General features: G+C 39.1%; 1 protein-coding gene and 1 pseudogene across 1 annotated transcript in view; both read right to left on the bottom strand.

Annotated features, from left to right (window-relative positions):
- Positions 1–22,303, bottom strand: part of KLHL32 (kelch-like family member 32) — a 167,453-nt gene extending 145,150 nt beyond the window's left edge. Inside the window, exon 1 of the mRNA XM_004673714.2 lies at positions 21,994–22,303. The gene's annotated coding sequence lies outside the window, so the exon portion shown is untranslated. The remainder of the gene's footprint in view (positions 1–21,993) is intronic.
- Positions 462–938, bottom strand: LOC105854300 (annotated as a pseudogene).
- Positions 22,304–22,360: the final 57 nt, after the last annotated feature.

Below are 22,360 nucleotides of genomic sequence, written 5' to 3'. Positions count from 1 at the left end.
GTTTTCATACTAAATAAACTTAGGTTGTAAGTATCTGAAAGCTTACCAATTCTATTGATATTTCTTTGATAAAGTGAACATTTTTTCATAAATCAAAATATTGCATTCTATCAGTTGATCATTTGAGTAAACCTTTATTTCTCAATCACCTCAGTAAAAGCTGGTATCCCAAAAACTATTATAAAAATTCCCTTTCTGGTCTTGCACCCCATACCTGTAACTGCAGAAACTCCAACTACACATAGAAAACCAGCTCACACAGTTGCAGGGTTTGTCTTACTGGCTCTCAAAGATGGAATCATCCTCTCAGCCTTCATAATCTCTGTGTAACACTACCCATTGCTGAATCTCCTGATTCAGTCAACTCACTGTAAAATCGGTAACAACCCCTAGGTGCAACAAAGTCATTTTTCTAAAGGAGGCACCAGCCAAGAGAACACCCTTTTATCTTTCCCCACCCACTACACCTGTCGTGCCACAAATTCATAGGGCTTGGGTTCCACAGTTCAGACTCCTTCCCATTGGTTCTCAGTGTTCTGCTCTGGATGGACCAAGCTGGCTCTTCAGCTGAACCCAAATGCCTTTCTCTTTGGCTTCATTTTTATTCTGATAATCTTACTTCATGAGTTTCAAGGAAGTCATTTTAGCTCTTTGACTGCTTGAGATGCTCAATACGAACACTGATCCTCATAGGAAGAATTTTGTCCACATTTGTTTGTTTTTAACAACTGCATGCTGGGTAACATTATACTATTCAGTATTGCCATGGTAACACTCATGGGGTCTTCCTTTTTTAACAGTGCCTGTCCCCTTAATGTCTGCAATTCCACCTTTCTTATAGATTCACATGTATGTGGCCAGAGGAACACTCCATGCTTTCTAAACAGCCTAGAGAACATACTGTGGGTGGCTCTCCTCTTTCCCTTTGTGTTGGTCATTTGGCAACTTATTAGAAGATTATGGTTCCTGCCCAAAGGAAGGCAATGGATGATGGCAGCATCTCAGGAAGACTTGAGAAAGCCCCTTTTCACAGCCAATAAAATTCTAAGTGCTAGCATTATTCAACTCGCCAATACCTTCAGGCACCCAAGAGCCCATAGGTGTTTATCTTCCTTGTAAAGTACCCCTTCTTTCTAGAGCTTTGACTTGGATCCAAGTGGACTTGGGTCATGGGACTATCTGGTGGGGATCTTGTGACATACTAAAAAACAAAGTTTTGCTCTGACATTGGCCCCCTGGGCTGGACTAAGCTTATAAGTGTTTATTCTCTCCATAGGGCTATGCTTTCCAGAAAGGTTTGTCCCATAATCTCCAGACGTGCCTACCTTTAGAGTATATGCTGGGCTTTCCGATTTAAGGGAAATCCAGACCTTTGAGAAGGAAGCACAACTATGGGCTTTGGGCATCTTGTTAAGCATTGGAAAATTTTGGAGTTGGCTCTGCTGCTTACTGCCTACAATTGGCATGAACTGCTGGCACAATGCACTGGAATGAGAGAGTGATTATTAAAAGCAAAAAATAAAATATGAAGATTGAGAAGTTGTGTTATGTTACTTGCTTTCCAAGTAAAAATTAAAATATTTTGGGCCCTCCCTGGTGGCGCAGCGGGTTAAAGCACTGCACTGAGAAGCTAAAGCCACTTCTGCATGAGTTCGATTCCCGCCTGCCCTGGAGGTGACCACATGGCGTGGCAGACCTCTCCTGACCCGCCCGCTGCTCCCCTCAGCAGTGTACTTCGTCGATCTGCCTGTTCTGCTCCCCACTCTGTCTCTGGTGAAGCCTCTCACCGCCCCTGCACCTCTGGCCTGTACCCCAGTTCTGTATGTACAAATAAAATAAATCTTTAAAAAAAAAAAAAAAAAATTAAAATATTTGGGTGGATAATAAGAAATTTACAAGTTCAGTGCATAAATACTAGAACTATCATATATAGGGTAGTTATATCCTATATGTGAAGTTAACAAAGTAGTATTAAATTAAATTAGCACTAAAATTTAAAAGTAAAGATAATCATTCTTCCAATGAAGAAAACTCTAAAAGTCCATTGAAAATATTGTTTCTTTGCTCTTCTAATGTAAATTCCACCAAGAAAGACAGTATTTCTTATATTTCCCCAAACATGTTATGAAGTATCAAATAAATCTTATTTTCTAACATGCTGCATAAGTTATTGTTAATATAATTTGGGCAAATCATTTAGCCCTCCTTAGCCAACTTTTTCTTCTCCACAGGACAGTGGTGAACCATCTCCTCCATGTATTTTCATTGACAATAAATGAAATCACAAGTTTTAAAGTCCTGCCTAACCCACGAGGTACAGCATAAGGATACCGCATCATCCAGCACTTTCTACTCCTGTGGCAGATGGGGCATTTCTCTTCTAATAACCTGAAAATTTAAAACAAACAAACAAAAAAGATTTGTTTTCCCAGAACAGCATTCCTGAAGATCCTAGTATTTAATTCTATTTTGTGTAAAGAAAGACAAACGATTAACCTTAAGGAATTTGGTTTTCTCCACATAGCATCTCATCAGAATATCTGAATGAAACAAGAATGAAAACATTTTATTATTGCTTGGGCTATTCCAGATACTGCCTTTTATTCTGACACCTTGATTCTCTGCTTGCCACATAGGTAACATTTTCAATTATTTAAGCACTAGTTAATATTGCTGGTGTCGGCATGATCAGTAATTACTGTCTTAATAATCACAGGCATCTGATTCCAGCTGCTCCCATCTTTGATATAATCATGAGCAACAGCCTGGAGGACAGGAACTGACATGCAAAGAATACAGCCGGGGGTCAAATGAATGCTGAGGTTCTAGCTTTCAGTGAGCTACTAAAGTCAGAGGCACATGCTGAAAAGTGAGACCACAGAGTAAGAAAGAATGAATGTCCTTGGAGTCCTGTACAACATAAAATATTTTTTTCTGAACATTACAATGCCTTTTGAATCTAGATCTGAAGAAATGGGCTAAATAAATTATACCTTCAACAACCTTCTCTGGAGTAATTATAAAAAGAATGCATCTGCATACTCATTCCCCTGCCAGATATGATTTTTCTCTTTCCCAGATGGCTGGGGCAAGTATCTGTGCATATGGCAAGGGGAAAACAGTAGAAAGCTCAAAGTAGTTAGCAGTTAAAAAAAAAAAAAAAAGGAAAGCTTATGAAAAATGTACTATGTAAGGACACCACAGAGATTGGACACCAAAGATGGAGAGACCCACGTCTTGGTCCTGCTACTGTCCCCCTGGGCAAGCAAGCGTGCTTCTCTGATATTCTGCTTTCTCATGTGGAAAGAACAGTGATCCAAGTAAAAGGATTTGAAGAGTTGTCCGATGTTGAGCAACAGGTAAAGCAGATGTCAGTGTGTGTAGATGCGAATTCTCCTTGATGGAATAGTATAAAATTTTCCTCTTCTTTTCAAATAGAAGTAAAATCATACTAATCATGGATCCAGTCCTTCTGGAGTCTCTTCTGTTTGCATCTATCCAGCCAAATGTTTGAAAAGAAAAACTAATGGGCTCGTCATAGTTCTCCACCTTAGGATGGCTCATTGAAAAGGTGTGCGCTGTGAATACACAGGGGTGTGTGTGTATACAAATACAAATAGTGTGTGCCCGTGTAGGTAGGTGGGGTGAATGTGTAGGTAAGTGGTGTATGCTTGTGTAGGTAGTGTGTGTAGGTAGGTGGGGTGAGTGTGATATGCACAGGTGGTGTGTGTGTGTGTGTGTATGTGTGTGTGTAGGTGGTGCAGTACATAGGTGGGGGGCCATGGACAATTCATCTCAGTTCTCTTTATTCCCTTTTTGCTTACTGTCCTGTCTAAATCTCTGGCACTGAGTGCTTAATTAGTTTGCCCCCAAGTCATGTAGACAAAGGAGGGGAAGTGAAAAAGGTTGCCTACCTTATTGCTCAGGGTAGCTCAGAAGTCATTCTGCATAAGTGAGGGAATTTCTGCAGAAGGGGAACACAACGGGAGTCATGATAAAGGTGGACAAGGAGGTGGTGGCACCAGAATCTCCTGGAGCCAGACATTTTCAATCGCTGTGCTTTTTCCTCTCTTCCTCCCTCCTTCAGATTCTATTGTGCCCTGAGAGATCATCTTAATGTGTATGTGTAGCACGACAGTTGCAGCATCATGGCTACTAACTGCAGAGGTGGAATAAAAGATGAAAGATAGATCTAGATGCTAATGTTCCTTCCTAGCTCTAATATGTTAGGCTAAAGCTTCTGTCGCTGATATACTTTCTAGCTAACAAAGGAGATAGCAAAGGAGATAACCTAGAACAACAGAAGGCAATCCTATACAGCTACATACAAAACTGAATAACAGAATAACAGATAATAACAGAATAATAGATGAGAGCTTCAAAAAAGAAGGAAAAAAAATTGTAGTGCTAATCTGGAGCGGTGGCTTCACAGAGAATCAGTATTGAGCTAAACCCTGTGCATGGTCTTGGACAGGCAGACAGGTGGAAATACTGGGGAATCAGGCAAGTGCAGGGGCTAGAAAGGGTCTGACGCAGTCCAGTGCCAGGAGTAGAGCCATGTCAGGTTGACCGTGGTAAGTGGGACCAGGTGACAACAGAATGCAAACACCATCACAGTCTGACCTCACTGAAGCAACTGTGGAGTCACCACTAGGTATAAAGCAGGACAATGCAAACTAAAACATGTGCCCATGGAAGCCCCTCCAGATCCAGTGCCCAAGACAGGTAAGAGTAGAAGGGATCACTAAGAGCCTGCGTGTGCGCACACACTCTTGCCATTTTATGCCACTCTTTCCCCAAATCTGTACATACCGGTGCAGCTTGTACAGGGAAGCAGAACCATGCCATATATTGTCACAAAGATATGTGACGATCACTCCTCTACCCTCATTCACCCATACAAAACACAGGAAACCTGAGTGTCCAGAAGAGGAAAATACTGCCTATTTTACTTGGCGTCCTCTCATGACATTGGTGGAGTAAATTCGTGAAGGGTAGATTAGAGTGTGTTAGTGGTTATTTGGAGCTCCTGTGCAGCAGACAATCCTACTGAGGCTCCAGAAGGGAAGACAGAGAAAGAACTTCTCTATACCCACATTTTAGGGGGGGGAAGCAAAGGGAGATTGTATGGGACCCACAAAGTTGGCTACAACATAGGATCTTCAACTGAGTTGTTTCACAATTATCTCCTATCAAACATGTTTAACAAAATCAGTATTTCTCATTGCTTTTGTTTCATTTGACTAAACTGTATCTACGTCATTTTCAGGAAATTAATTTAAGGAATTAAATTAAGTGTTGCTAATGCTTAGCAAATTGGTTTTCAAAGAAAAAGCAAGATTATCAAATTTCTCAAATCCTTAATTGCCCACTTCCTACATATTAATATTCCAGAAGAATATTATTTAGCAGGAATATTTTTTCAAAAATAATATTTTTAAAACTAGTTGTCAACCTAGGTAAAGAACAAAACATGCCCTTTCACTATCTTTATGTTTCACCCAGAGCAGTGCTGATGTTTTGGATACTTCAGTTAAATTTAGTTTGTTACTGGAACATGTGAATCATAAAAGCTGTACCTTGAAAACATTTTAAAGAAATTTATTTTTTGGGTAAGCAAACCTTTGAAAAAATTGTTTGCGAAAGTACAAAGGAAAAAATGACAACTATGAAAGACTAATGAGCTATGCGTGTACTGGAAAGTAAATCCTAAGGTGTTAATTATCTCAGCCTTCCAGAAAGCTTCTTGCCCTGAAGAATGCTCAGTTTTTGATTGTGCATTTCATGTTTCTATTTTTGATTGTACATTCCACGTCATCTATTAATCTTTCCTTTCTCTGAATTCTGACAATTTGTGCCTGTGCTAGGGATGGGTACACAGGCCTTGGTGACAGTTACAGATGTACTGTCTTTTGTCCTGTGAGTATCTTCAAGACAATCTAGTAAAAAAGAACAAAACATGCCCGTTTACTATCTTTACTTTTCACCCAAAACAGTGCTGATTTTTTTTTTTTTTTGATATCAGTTAAGTTTAATCTGTAATCAGCTGGGAAGCTCTGCCTTTCTGAGGATGCTCAAGTAGGATCATGTCATGGTTCTGGGATTACACAGTGACAAAGTGACAAATTCCTGTTTGTCAGGAGACATTGATCTCCAAGTTACCAATGCATACCTTAGTTTGACTTTCTTTAAATTCAGTTGTCATTTTTAGACCTCACCTTATTGGATATTGACATTTAACATCAACAAACACTCTTTTCTTCTTATTAGAGTATCATGCTACTCTTTTGGCTTCTATGAGTCCATTCTCTCCTGTTTTCCCTCATTCTTTTCTGGCTATAAATTTTCCTGCTCTCTATAGGATTCTTATAGTACTCATTCCTCTTTAGTAATATAAGTACTGTGTCTCTGAGACTCAGATTGTCTACTCTATGCCTAGACAACTTCAACTGCAATAAAAAAATCATACCATCAACCAGTCTTCCATTTTGTCCAAGTATACAATAGCCTTCTGTTTGACATCTTCATTTGAACATCTTTTTTTTTTTAAAAAGATTTATTTATTTGTGCATACAGAACTGGGGTACAGGCCAGAGATGCCGAGGGTGAGAGGATTCACCAGAGACAGAGTGGGGAGCAGAACAGTCAGATCAATGAAGTACACTGCTGAGGGGAGCAGGGGTGGGTCAGGAGAGGTCTGACTCGCCATGTGGTCACCTCCGGGGCAGGCGGGAATCGAACTCATGCGGAAGTGCCTTTAGCTTCTTAGTGCTGTGCTTTAGCCTGCTGCGCCACCAGGGAGGGCCTGAACATCTTTTTAAGTAAAAGACAGCTTACATCAATAATATTGTAACCATGCTAGTAATTTTCATCATTCATCCCAACCCCCCCCCCCAAATTGTTCCTTTTCCATAATTTCTTGCTCAAGAATAGTCCCAACATACACCCAGTTGCATGGAGTTTCACTACCACACCCCCACCATTATATGGATTAGGACCACCACCCATGCAAATGGTGCCCCCACCCAGCAGCTGTATGGAATGACACCACCATTTACATAGATGTAGGAGTCACTTGGTTTCCTCTCTCTCATAATATTAGATCTATATATAACCAAGACCCAAAGATAATATTTACTTCTTAAATAGCCATTAAGTAGTCTACTTCTCTCTTTATACCAGCTTCTCTAGACCCAGTTACTATCATCATCTTTGATCTGGCCCAGAGCAATGGACTCTGGTGCCTACCTATATTGATTTGTGCTCTCCCCCACCAGCATCCATCACTAGCCTTCCAGATCCTACTGTTCCTGATTAAAACCCTTCCTCAATGGCCTCCCACTATTCTTAGTATAAATATTGGTATCTGTATGGGCCCAGGTGTGGTCCTGTCCTACTCATCCCCTGCATCCTCTCACTCACAGTGTCCTCCACAGTGCCTTGTCATACATATGTCTCCTCCTAACACTTCTCTGGGCTGTGCATGTGGTTTTGTCTTTCTTTTTCCACTCTCTGACTTCTACCTCATTAACTCTTCACTTCCGTCAAGCCCCCAACCAAAGTGACTTGAGGGAGACTACTATTTCCCAACTCTGCCTCACGAAGGTCAAAACCCCTTTTAAACACTTTTCATAGCAACATGAATATCTTCCTCTCAGAATTTATTCCAACTGTGCCTTTATTTGTTAGATTATTTGATGAATGCTCATCTCTTCCACTATAGTGTCAGCTCTAAGATGACAAAGACCTTATCTGTTTTCCTCACCATTAAATCATCAGCACCTGGCACAATACCTGACATCTAACAGATGCCCAGTAATTATATGCCAAATGAGCATTCTTGATAAGACAGAAAAAAAAATGGCCAGAAAACTGGCAATGCTTTTATAAGCAAAAACACCATGCCAGCAAATTTAAGAAGCAAGAACAGTTACTCTATAGCTTTCATCCTGAAATCAGAGCAAACCAGATGCAATCCATGCGTCACAGGTCTTCATTAGTATCAGAGATTAAGTACCAGAAAACATAGCCTACATTGTCATCACCAACACAATGAAAGAGAAGTGATAATAGGAACAAAAGCCTGGTCTCCCCAAAGATAGGAAAGCAACTCTTTCTCCCAGTGCCTCTATTTAAGAATCTAGTAGATAGCCAAACATTGCTGAGTGCCTACTTTATATTGGACAAGAAAACTTATGTGAGTGCATTTCATTCACATGATTCTACTGTAGAGAAGGTGTAATTTTGCCAAGTATAAATGAAGATACTTGAGTTCAAAGAACACCAAACAACCAGTAGATGACAGGACCAGGATTCTTTAAGTAGGATAGCTCCTACCTAAAGCCACCCACTGATGGGCCTGGATGCTGCCAATACCCAAAGAAAGAAGGCAGCAACAAGCAGCCAAAGCCCCCTGATGGCGGCGTTTCTAACTATTGGGGTAACAGTGCAGCCCAAGACAGCCTTCAGATAACCAGTCATCAGGGAGCCACAGCAGCCAGACACAGTAACAACAATGCAGAGGTTGGATGTGACATGTGAAGAACACTGAGAAGATATTACCCTGGAAAATTATCCACCTTGCAGCCCAATCAAAGAACAACACTCCAATGTCTAGAAAAGGCAGAAATGACACTGAATATCTAACAAAGTACCTTGGGCCTCTGGCAGGAACTGACAGTGAACTGAATGGAGCTAAGGTCTGGCCCTGAAGTTGGGAGGTCTGAAGCTGATTTGTTGTTTTGTGTCCACTATGAAATGAACCCGTGCCCAAATGTCTAGAAAGGCAAATCTATGCAGAAGCAGCAGATCAGAGTGGAAATAATTGCAAATGGGCACAAGGTAACTTTTGGGAGAAAAAGAAGTGTAAGAGAAGGTTGCAATGATGGCAGCACAACTTTTTATATTTACTAAAAAGGATGGACTGTGCTCTTACAATGGAGAGATTTGTGGTATATACATAATCCTTCAGTTAAGCTGTTGGTCTTTTTTTTAAAGATTAATTTATTTATGCATACAGGCGAGAGGGGTACAGGCCAGAGGTGCAGGGGCGATGAGAAGATTCACCAGAGACAAAGCAGGGAGCAGGACAGGCAAATGGATGAAGTACACTGCTGAGAGGAGCAGTGGGCGGGTCAGGAGAGGTCTGCCGCGCCATGTGGGTCATCTCTGGGGCAGGGATCGAACTCAGGCTGAAGTGGCTTTAGCTTCTTAGTGCTGTGCTTTAACCCGCTGCGCCACTGGAGGTCCCAGTTAAGCTGTTCTTAACAAAGTGACCAGAGCTGTGGGAAAGGAAATGTAATAGGAGAAAGAATTGAGAACCAAGACAGGGGCTGCAGTCTTAAATATGGTGATAACAATGGACCTCACTGAAGTGACACCAGGTCCTACAGAAGAAAAGGTGGTCGGTGAGATCAGCATAGGAGTAGACAGGAAAAGAGTGGAAGGTGAGGCTGGGGATAAGAAGGAGAATAGATTGCATAGAGGGTGTTGGTTCTTGTATGGAAACTATCAGTTTTGAACAAAAGTGTAACATGACCTTACTTAGATTTTCTAGCAATCACCTTGTATTGAGAGGACCCTCTGGGGGGAAAAAAAATGGGTTAACTGGGAAACTGTTGCAGTAAATTAAGCAAGAGTGGGGAAATGGTGGTTGCTGGGAGGTAGTGATAAATGGTCAAATTCAGAGTATACTTTGAAATAGACCTAAGAGAATTCCTGACTGTCTGGATGTAAACTGTAAGAGAAGGAAACCTGGGAGAATCCAAGGTTTGGGACCTGAGCAACCATAGTTGGGGGAGCTTTGGAAGGAGGTTTGGAGGTAGAAAATATAAAGACTTGTGCTGGGAACTCTGATTACTTAATATGTCAAAGTCACCTCATATAGCTTTGGTGACAGTCTTTTGAAGCCCTGTTAAACTTACTGCAAGGAGAAATATGATTGGTTTTGAGGTATTTAAGATGGGAGCATTGCCAGAATGGAAAGATACCCCACCACAGGTAAAAGTTCCTGAAGACCTAAAAGATTCCTGAGATTTTTCAGGTCCATACATAACTGCTGAAAGTCATATGTGACCCCCACAGACCTAGAATCTGATAGACTTCAAGAAACTGGGCAAAGAGGTCCTGGAGGTCAAAGTTCTGGATCTTTGAACTGCATGGACATTGTGGTTTATGATCCTTACTTTTACAAGCTTCATGCAGGTGTGAGTTATTCCAGTCTTTGACAGTGTGGCACTACCAATGACAAGAAGGAGGGATCCCCAAACTTGAGGAAACTGAGAATGCCCCAGAAGTAGGCCCTGAGACAAAGTGAAGCTAGTAAGGTGGCTTTCTATCCAATCCATTCACTAGTTGAGATACTTTAGGATTAAGTTAGCCATGCATAATACAGAAATGTTTACTTAAAATCCAGATCCTTTGCATTCCTTGTACACTTAGCATTGCTGGAAGGCTTATTTTCTTATAACTTCTCAATTATATTTCTAATGACTTTAAATTTAACTTGCCTGTCATGGTCCAGCTACTAATCGAAGTTAAGCAATAAGAAGAGCAGTGACAGCAAATGGCAATCACTCATCATTAGTGAATCTCCTTAAAGGCATCAGTTGAGCTTAGAAAAGGCCCTGGCAATGAATGCTGGGCTATCTTAGTGAAATCCATGTCTTGGAATAATGTTAGAGCAAAATTCATGAAACACCACAGAGTCAAGAGCAATTTTTCCTGTAAGTCATTTCTCCTTGGCTAGTGTAAAATATGAAATAGAAAATGCTGCATTACTAACTAGAAATTTTAATAATACCTACTCTCATTTCATGATGTGAAATATAGATTTTTCTTTCTCAAATTTCTAAATGTATGTGTTTGTGTAGGTTTCTCTTATTTATTCTGCACAATTGGCCACTGGACATCTCTGTGTGGTCATTACCAATAATACCCAAGTTAGAAATACACATTAGGCTCAACAGCTGTGCACATGGCCATTACTTCCTATAATTTGGCACAGATGGCTAAAAAGATGATTTTGGCAGAAAGGCCAAGTGCTAACCACCTAATGCGACTGCAGTCTCAAAATCAACTGAGGATAAATGCAATCTTACAGTTCTTTCTCTCTGTATGTGTGTGTTTTTCATTCTCTAGCCTATTCTCCCATTTTTAACATGAAAGGAAGAAGAGTACTAATTCTAAATTAGTAAAGTTGTTTTTCTTTTTGTTTAAATTATTTTTTTTTAAGATTTATTTACTTATGCATACAGAACTAGGGTACAGGCCAGAGGTGCAGGGATGGTGAGAGGATTCACCAGAGACAGAATGGGGAGCAGAACTGGCAGATCCACGAAGTACACTGATGAGGAGAGCAGCAGGCGGGTCAGGAGAGTTCTGCTGCACCATGCGGGTCACCTCCCGGGCAGGGATCAAACCCATGCTGAAGTGGCTTTAGTTTGTTAGTGCTGTCCTTTAACCTGCTGCGCCACCAGGGAGGTTCCTCTTTTTCTTTTTCTAATTGAGATAACATTAGTCTACAACACTACATAGGTTTCAGATATACAGTGTTTCACCTCACAACTGTATACATCTCCTTGGCTACCATCAAATATCCAGGCCACCTATTTCTGGCCTCCAACACCTCCACTGCTTCCTCTCCAATAACCACCAATCTATTGTCACAGTCTAAGGGTTTATTTTTATCATTGGTGAATAGAATTCCATTGTGGACATATACCACATCTTCTTTATCCATTCAACTGTCATTGGTAATTTCAATAGTTTTACTACTATGAATAGTGCTCTAATGAGCATAGGGGTACTTGTATATTTTGAATCAATGTTTTCATATTCTCCAAATACCCAGAAATAGGACTACCATATCATGTGGTAGTTCTAGTTTTAAGTTTCTGAAGACCTCTGCACCTATTTGCATTCCCCACAATAGAGTTCCTTTTCCTCCTCATTCTCACCAATACTTGTTTCTTGACATTTTCATAGGTCATTCTAATCAATGTGAGGTGATTGTGGTTTTGATTTGCATTTCCCTAATGATAGTCTTTTTCATCTGTCTGTTTACTATCTGGACGTCTTTGGTAAAAGGCCTATATTCTCTGCACATTTTAAAATCATGTTGTAAGATTTATGTTGTTGTTGAGCTATAGGAGTGGTTTATGTATTTTGGATATTAACTCTATCTGATATATATGTTTTCCTATTCAATAATTATGACTATTTTAACAATGGTTTCTTTCATAGTGCAGGATCTTTTAAGGTTGATGTAATCCCATTCATTTATATACTATTTTATTTCTCTTGCTACTGGAGATGAATCTACAATGATATCATTAAGGCTAATGACCAAGAGCTTATTACTTATGGTTCCCATTATGTATTTTATGGCTTCAAGTCTTTAATCCATCTTGATTTAATTTTAGTACATTGTGTAAAATAATGGTCCACAGAAGTTTCATTCTTTTGCATGTAGATGTTCAGTTTTCCCAGTACCACTTATTGAAGAAACTTTCCTCTTTCCATCATATGTTTTTGATTCCTTTGTTATAAATTAGCTGTCCATATATCTATATGCCTGTTATTACTCCAATACCATGTTGTTTCTATCCTATAGCTTTATATTATAGACATTGGGATCTCAATAGGGATTGCACAGAATCTGTATATTGCTTTAGGTATAAAGACTGTTTTTTATTTGTGTGACAATATTGATTTTTTCAGTCCATGAATATAAAATATTTTTTCATTTCTTCTTCAATTTCTTTCTACATTGTTTTACATATTTTAGTGTACAAGTCCTCTACTTCTTCAAATTTATTTCTGAGTATTTTATTCTTACTGATGTGATCATAAATGACACTGTTTTCTCCTTTTCTCTTTCTGCTAGTTTATTGTATATAGAATCAGAACAGATTTTTTATATTGACTATATAGCCTTCAATTTTACTGTATTTGTTTATTTTTTTCTAACAGTTTTTGGTGGAAACTTTAGGGTTATATATTACACATAGATATACATATACATATACATGAAATTTATATATATGTACATACAAAGAATATATGCATGTATATTCTTTGAATATCAAAGAAACTATCACAATAGTGGTAACAATGATGTAATTACCCAGGATAAACAAACCTGCACATAGTATCTGCCCTACTCTTATATACTCATATACCTTAAAATAACTTCTCTTAATTAGACAATATCTCCACCATGCATTAATTCTGATCATTTCCATTGGTGACTAAAATTCACTTATCCACAAGCTAATGTTTCTTTTCTCCTTATGCATATAGTGATGCTTTCTACTTTGAATCTCCTCAAAATACCTAATATTCAAGTATTTTGACACTTTAAGACCAATTCAGTTAAGAATACAATTCTCTTTAGACATAGAAGATGTACACACTCACAGTCACACTGTTTCAGCAACTCTCTAAGTACAGAATATTAAATTTAAAAGCCTATTAAAAACCTGGAAAGCATATTCTCAAAGTAAAAAAGCAAACAACAATTTAAAATTGTAGCCTCTTTGCTTCCAAAATCCTGCCCTAAAGCTCTATACTATCTTGCAACAGTTAGGTCACTGCTAGACTATTTATCAATGACTCATATGATTTCATCCACAATTGGCTTACATAACACCCTGTAATCACCATAAAAGCTCCAGCTCTAAAAAAGTATAAAATAAAATGATCTTATTTCATCTACGACAGAAATGTACATTTTTTTTAAAGATTTATTTATTTATACATACAGACCTGGGGTACAGGCCAGAGGTGCAGGGGCAGTGAGAGGCTTCACCAGAGACAGAGTGGGGAGCAGAACAGGCAGATGGACGAAGTACACTGCTGAGGGGAGCAGCGGGCGGGCCAGGAGAGGTCTGCCACACCATGTGGTCACCGCCGGGGCCGGCGGGAATCGAACTCATGCAGAAGTGGCTTTAGATTCTCAGTGCAGTGCTTTAACCTGCTGCGCCAGCAGGGAGGGCCCAGAAATGTACATTTTTTTGATCAATCAAATTAGTTCGATATTGGGACACTATAATGGGAACATTTACCAAAATCCACCTGAGTGGTTATACGTAAATTTATGTAGAAAATCAGATGTTTTCACAGGCAAGCTATTAACCCCACATCATGATTTCAATCTTGACAGAGCACCTCATCAATAAGAATAGCCTGCAATATGTAAATGTCCACTGAGTATCCAGAAGGCTGTGTGATCCCAAAACTAATCTAACTTGTCACTGTTTTAAGTGTGAATGACAAGACAGTTGAAAGCTAAGGCCCAATCCAGGTAGCATAGTTGGCCTTTGAGAGGCAGGAACAAGAGACAGAACATAAGCAGGTCCGAGTTCAGCTCCAGATTGCCAAATCAGAAATATCATCAGAATTACTCAAAGAATATTTTTGAGAAAGTTTTTTTTTTTTTTTTAAATACATAGTAGCTCAGTACTAATGCAGATTTCAACATAGAGGTTACAAGAATCTGTATTTTTTAAAAGCAGCTCCAGGTCATTCTGAAGATCAGCCTATTTCCAAAATTCTGGGCCAGCCTTACTTATGGAATAGTGACAATATGTGATTTCCAAAGCAAGTTCCTAGAATATTTGATTTTCTAACATAAGTTTCCAAATGCCCAATCAAAAGCAATATAGATAGAATACTTTTAACAGAAACAGAGCATTTAAAAATCTGTATGTATCTAAATTTATACTTATAGAGAAAGAGACATAGGTACAGAATTTTAAGTCAGCTCCCTGCAGAGCCGAGTACTCAGGGACTCTAGCTAGACAATGCCCTTACGTTCTGAATCCACCTCCAGATTCTGCTTCATCCTACTACACCAAATACTATCAGTGAGGGATTTTCAATTTGGCTTTGAGACCCAAGCAACAGAGGAAGGAGACTTGAGAAATGGCCTTATCAATTCCAGACCTGACTTACTCAGTAAAAAAGTTGACTAACAAGGGACATATGGTTAATCCCTACATGATGATCCTTTTTCCCTACTGAGATACTGGTAGGTGCTGTGGACCGCACAGAGGGACCCTCTCCTGAAACTATCAATTTACTTCCATGCTTGATGCTCCACATAAGCAGAGGGAAGGCAGTCATCCTTAATATGCTCTTGAGTTAGTGATACTGAGTTTCCTAAACATCTTGATCAATAGTTGGTCACTGTCCAATAAATTAAATAAGCTCACTTAGTGTTTCTTCCTCAAAGAAGGAGCAGGAGGAGGAGAAGGAGAAGAAAGAAATAACACTATAACTGCAAGTTTGTCATGATAGCAACAAACTTCAAAAGCAATCACAGGATATCACTACCCAAAAAGTGGTCAAGAATACCGTGAGCCAAGAATACAGTGCCTAAATGGGAAAGCACAGTAATCAAAGCTTATCTTTAGAGGATCTAGGAATTTCATGGCCAGTGTTGTCTAGGGATAAAGTAGGGTGATCTTGAAAAACATCAGAGTACACTAACTCCTTCAGTATTCCTAAGATGTAAGAAAAGCAAATGATATTCAAAAAAGTAGAGAAATTACTCTGCCACCTGTGAGGTGAAGAGCTGCTTGGCAAGGGAGGGGGCAGGAAAAAAAGGGAAACCTAGATTTAACTAGAAAGTATTCTCTTTGGGAAGGCTTTAATCCTGACTTGAAAGTGAACTTGAGGAATTATTTTTTTCTTTTAGCCTGGTGTGTTCTTGACCTTTTCATAAAATTTACATAATGCAGCATGAAGGGAAACCCCCAGTTATCTTTAAAGATGTAGGCTAGAACCTGACCTCAGAGACAGGCCAGGAAGTCTGTATCTGCCAGCACTTAGTGCTGCTATTAGCAATTCTACAAGGGACAGTTCTGTTCTTTCTAGAAATGGGGACCCTTATAACAGAACTTCAGAGAGCTACCCAAGCAGCAGGCAAATGATTTTCCTTCCCTTTCCCTCTGGCCAGGTTGGGGCTCCAGAAGCTGCAGAAAAGAGAGGCTAGCCAAAGAGGAAAGACAGCATTAACTCTATATGTGTCCCTATCTCTAGGAAAGCCCACCCAAGCAGTCCACTTCTTACTCAAAGTTCTATTACACCAAAGGGCTAGGTCTTCTTTAGGGCTGGCACACTAGAGAAAGATACTTTATATGGTACATGAAATGTAGCAGATTATACTGTCATTTTTCAAAGAAGGCAGAAGTGAAGCAAAAATGCTGAGATTATTACACATCAGGTATTGTGCCAGATGTTTTCCATGTATTATTTTATTTAATCTCAGAATAATCCTATAATAAAAGTAAAAGAATTCCCACATTATAGATGAAAAAAATGAGACTGGGAAGGGTCCCCAACTATGAAAAACATAGAGCTGACCCTGGTATCTCTTGTGGAATTAATAATAATGGAAACATCAAGCATTTAGTAGGTGTATGTTCACTGTTGTATGAGATTGGACCATAGAAAACAGAGTTAAGAAAGTTCAAATTTGATATTCAAATCCAGGCACTGATACAATTGAAGAATTAAAATTTATAAATCACAAGGAATTTAGGTAATGATTTAAAATGAGGTATTAGAACTTAAGTCATAAAAGATTACAAAATGCCTCCTCCCCATTAGCATTGCCTGTTTTCCCACCAAAGCAATCAGCGAAGATGGGATTACTTATTTGATCTACATCCTATATGATAAACTGTTGTTGTGTGTGTGTGTGTGTGTGTGTGTGTGTGTGTGTGTGTGTGTGTGTGTGTGTCCTGGGTGAGGAAAGAGCCTGCTACTAAGTAGCTGGAAGGGGCTCATGTGGCTTATTAAGTAAAATATGTTATGCCTCAAATAAACATGTAGGAAAGTCAAGAGTCTATGAAAACTGCCAAAGATTTTCCTTCTTCAAGTAAAAATCATTTTATCAGATTGGTAATTTCAACCTTAAAAACAACTTTAGACAAATTTACATACAGCTTTGAGTACTTTTAACATATGCAGAACTAATCTGACTCCAAGTCAAGTTTGCAAAACTGTTTTTTATACATAGTTCTTTTAAAAAGCTCACCAAAATTTATAGTGCCATATGTCTAAATCAAATTAAATTAAATGTATTCTGCATTGCAATGTGCATATGAAACATGGCAAGAACAAAATAAATATGAAGAAAGTTGCTGAGTGCCTTCTGTACCTCTTCACAAAAATCTTCACAAGAATGCTTATGTCATAAAGGGCCTAAGAAATAGCAGAACCAGAGGAAAGATCAGTGAAAGGAGTTCCACCTACTCAGTCCCAATCAGGGAAAGTAAAATATATGAGAATAAATCCTCAAGCTCTACTTTCCTAACTGAAAGAAATTCCAAAATGAGAACCAGTCACATAAGGAAAAAAGGAAGACTAAGGTACCGTCTTAATCAATCAAGTCAGTCTCCACAGTCACCAAAAGCTACATATAATAACAAAGATGAGCTCCTTACATCATTGCTCATAATATTTTGCCATTACTTGCCAAATAAGTCTGTGAGGGCAAGTCATAAGATTAGTTTCTATCGTACTTGATGGGAAGTAGTGTCCTTCTCAGTTGAAAATGATCTCCTGTCAGGTCAAATGGCCTCAGTGCTAGACTCTAGCTAGCTATGACATGTCTCCTCGTTTATTTTATCCTGTGACTGTGCTCATCAACCTAACAAATAGTTCTCACCTAGTTATTGCTACAATACTTAAATACAAGTCTAACTTCTACTTGCTTGTCATATCTTTTTAAATATCTCCATTCAGAAAACAAATAAAAATGTTGACTCAATCAGGATCGAGAGGAGAGTACACTTATTTGTCACTAAGGGCTTCCCTCGGGATTTGTAGTAGTTTACATGCTCCTCACTTGTCCCACAGATACAGTAAGCTTTTATTAAAAGTATCTATCAGGCCCTCCCTGATGGCGCAGCAGGTTAAAGCACAGCACTATGAAGCTAAAGCCACTTCAGCATGAGTTCGATCCCCAGTCCTGGAGGTGATCCACATGGCGCAGCGACCTCTCCTGACCCGCCTGCTGGTCCCCTCAGCAGTGTACTTCATCAGTTGGCCTGTTCTACTCCTTGCTCTGTCTCGGTGAATCCTCTCACCACCCCTGCACCTCTGGCCTGTACCCCAGTTCTGTATGCATAAATAATCTTAAAAAAAAAAAGTGTCTATCATTAAAATCTTGAACTGCAAGTTACCTAACTTCGAAGTCTATGACCACATTAAAAGAAAATGTCCTTATTTTTTAATCTAATTTGCAGAAACTCTTTCTCTGTTTTTGAAAATATAAGCATTTGTCCACCCCAATTGAGTTTATGTAAAATATATATGTATGCTTTCTTTTCACAGAAAAAAATAAGACCACAAGAGTAAAGTTATGTGCCAGACAATGGGTACAACATAACCATTAGTAGCAAATAACTATTTGCTAGGTACCAGACATTCTAGAGAACAGAATAGTTGGTCCATTCTTTGCCCTGCTATTCAGTCCTTTAGAAGAATCTCTGATTCTCTTCTATGTCTATGTATCCCCTTAGTCTACTTGCCAACTGCCTTCCTCTATACCCTCCCACACACCCCCAGTTCCATAATCTTCCTGCACTCCATGTTGTAGACCATATTTCTTCCCAGAACTTATGCCATTCCCTGAGCTACAATGATGAGCTAGCTCACCAATATCAGTTATCACAAACATTATCTTCCCAACTCATATTTCCAACAGCTTTCTGGCAGTTTCAGATCCTTGGTTAGCTAAAGGATTGTGATTTAAGATAATCAAACATTGTCATCAAAGTCCAGCACTAATTCTCCCCCTACCCAAGTCCCACTATCATAATGCTTTTTTATTGTTTCCATATTTGCATCTGTGAAATAGTGTATCTCTATTGTAGCATTTAACATATAACTGCCTCCAAAATCACAATTATGTACATGTCTGTAGCCTCCATTAGAATAATTGGCAAAGGCTAGATATGAAGTAAAAATAGTTGCTGAGAATTACATTTCTCTTTCATTTGGACAGTTTAACTTCACATAGCCTTGTATTCTTCTTTTGAAAAATGGGATCAAAGTGCACATTCTATAAAGTATTGTGGAGCCAATATATTGATAAAAATAGCTTACATGTAGAAGTCACTGAAAAAGTGGAAACTGCCAGGAGCCGTATACTTGTTTGTACTGAATCCCTGAGGACAGATATATTATCTCCTCAGCACCCAGTGAGTATCAAGGAATATCTGCATAGCTCTTTACTAGCAGTACAACACAGTTCCATGAATTGAAAACTGAAATACATTCATTTATTATTAAAACATCCTTTTAGCTGATGATATTAGAAGAGAACTAATAGAAACCAATATCCAAATTTTGACTTTTTTTTTAAATGACAACTCTTTGGATCCATAAAAGAAAACAACACTTTTTTTCTGACTGCAACTTCAGTGGGCTTCAACCTCAGTGAAGTTCATTGACCCTTTCTCAAAAGACATAAGCTTCATTAAAACATTTAAGAGATAAGCAGCATTGTCTACAACAGCTGATAGAAGTGAACATCACTTTGAGCTCCCATTTATCTTTTTGTCCCTTTTGTCATCCTGCAATATTCTGTGATAGGTTTTAACTAATTAGCTACGGCCTTTTCATTGAAGCACTCAGGAAACTCCTTTTTCTGACCAACTCTTTATTCTGCCTCTTCATACAATGTCAGGTACTCAACTGACTTTACTGTATTCCTTAATGTTATGCTTATTTTATGCTTAGCTAGAATAAAATAAATAGGCCAGAAACATAAAATGCTATTTTTCATCAGATTCAAAAATTCCTCCTTTAGAGCACTTCATGTTTTTTCATTTTTCTGAGATATAGGATGCAGAATAAGCCTCAAAAACAAACCTGAAACTGATTATTGAAGAAAGAATATGAGGCATTTTTTTAGAGATATTAATAGCAAAATCAGAATCAATCATAATAATAGTTATATGTGTTCACAATTATATGCTACTAGAGAAAAATAGTTTAGAATTGACTGAAACCCCAGTATTCATGGATGGTAAAGTGAAAGACCACAGGCCTCATGTGGCCTAGATAAATTTTTATATTATATATATATAAGAATACTTCACACTAAAGATCTGGAAGCATTTATCATTTTCCTTGAAAAATTAAATGTTTTGGAGCTGAGGTTGGGGGGGGGGGTGATGGCAACACAAGCTACAGTGGAGTAGGAATGCCCATGTTTATAGTTTACAGAATGAAGAACTCTCTTTCCCAGTGTTTCCAGCAAGGTCTGTGCCACGCCTTCATTTTACCTGTCAGACCCCTGCACACAGAGTCTGAACCCACAAAGGGTTTTCTTCAGACCTTCAGCAAGCTCTGAGTCTATGCCCCTCAGCTTTAAAATGAAGATAATTCCTTGACAACTTTCACAAGATTGTTAGGGGATTTGAAAAAAAGTGTATGAAAATACTTTATAAACTGTAATGTAATATGTGGTCCCCATTATTCATTTCCAGCATCCCCCCACTCACAAAATCTCCTTTACAACCTGTTTCTATTGGCTTCCATGTTCCTCACATTATTACACTCTGTATGACAGTTTAAAACCTATATAAAAGTTGATAAAAAGATGAACAAATTTCAAAGGAAAACAGACTTATTGAATGGTGTCAAGTGGATCTTTACTAAGTCATTCTGCTGGCACAAAGGTATGTACTTAATGAAAAGTGTAACTAGTGAATTCAAAGTGTAGTCCTGGATTCAAGGGCTGTGCTTTAAGTTCATTCAGTAGGTACCTGAGGCCTCAGTAAAATTGACAGCCCAGTTATCAGGCATCCCTATGACCTGTGACCTACCTCTACCTGGGGCCTAACTAATGCTCTAGAAAAGAAGCCAAGCCATCAGAAAAAAAACCCAATAGGATGGATAAATCTTTCTCTCTCCGTTCTTTTCTCTACATTTTAATATATGTTCCAAAAGCTTAGAAGTAATAAGTTATGGCACACATTTTATATTTATATCTATCTATCTACATATCTATATGGAGGTATATAATTATCTATCTATCTATCTATCTATAGATACATATCTATCTTCATGTAGATAGATATGTCTCAAAATCAATAAGAAACCTGAAAGAAAACAATCTTCTCAAAAATGGGCAGAAGTATAGAAAACCGCTGATGTTTTAGGTACAGAGGTGATGGATAAGAGGTGATGAGTGTGATGGATACAGAAATGTTAGCAAATATGTTATGTCCTGAATGCTATCTCCTTATGTTAGGAATTCGCATATATTGAATATATTCCTATTCTGTTCAATTTAGAACAAAAGGACATCCTTATGTGTGGAATCAGAATTAACTCATTTTCTGCTTTTAATGTTAACATAATCATGCCTAAGTGGACTGCCAAATATAATGTTGTAATAAAGAAGGAGGGGTTTTAATAGGAAACACTTTTCTTTATAAGATCGTTAAAATGGGAGTAATTTAGGATTCAAGACACAATCCGCTGAAAAATTTACCTGACGAATTCTTTTCTTTAAATGATACCATACACTGCAATTGCAATTACCGCTTTTCTCGAAGTTGAATGAAACTGTCACCTGAATACAGATTATCGAATGCCAAATTATCACGTGGTGTCTTCCTCGGTGTATATTTTGTTTTTAAGAACAAAATAAATAAAAGCAACACTTAAGAAACCCGTTCTTTCAATAGATGTCCCAAAGCTGATGTTTCCAGCAAGTCTCCTTGGCAACCAAGAAGCACAGCACATTCAGGGCTGGGGGAAGGGAGAAGGGGGGGAACAACTCCAGGGTTGGTAGAATAAGTAAGTGGAGTAGTAATTGCTCCCGCTAGACGACGCTGAAAGAAGCTGCTTGGGCTACATGCCCCAGAAATTTCAACTCCGGTCCCGGCCCCACTGGCGCACCAGCAACCTCCCAACCTCTCCCGCCAGCACCAACCCCAAACAGCTCATAAGGAGAGACTGGCTTACCCGATGGGGTGAGCGGTCTGCTGGGTTTTGTACCCGAGGCTGCAGCGCAGGCACCGGGCTCTCCCTGATGTACAAAGGCTCTGCTTCACCCCACGATGATGGTTAAGAGAAACCGCAGTAGCTTCGCTCTGTGGGTTTGGGGATGCAGTTGTGAAGAACCAGCGCGCTAACGTGTGTGCATGTGTGTGTGTGTGCGCGCGAGCGTGAGTGTGTGTGTGCCTGCGAAATTCCAAACTCTCCTGCAGGGAACCGTGTTTCCTAGTAAATAAAAAGCAGCAGCCAGCACTGCAGGCGGCGCGTCCAGCTCGCTGTGCCCCAGGCGGCCGCGTCAGCCTGGAGACGCACCTTGGCGGACCCCCGGGCGGGC

This window comes from Condylura cristata, unplaced genomic scaffold (assembly GCF_000260355.1).
Source record: "Condylura cristata isolate star-nosed mole 26May11 unplaced genomic scaffold, ConCri1.0 scaffold00001, whole genome shotgun sequence".
NCBI classification, from domain to species: Eukaryota; Metazoa; Chordata; class Mammalia; order Eulipotyphla; family Talpidae; genus Condylura; species Condylura cristata.
Note: the sequence above shows the minus strand (reverse complement) of the source record. Positions and strands in the feature narration are given on the sequence as shown.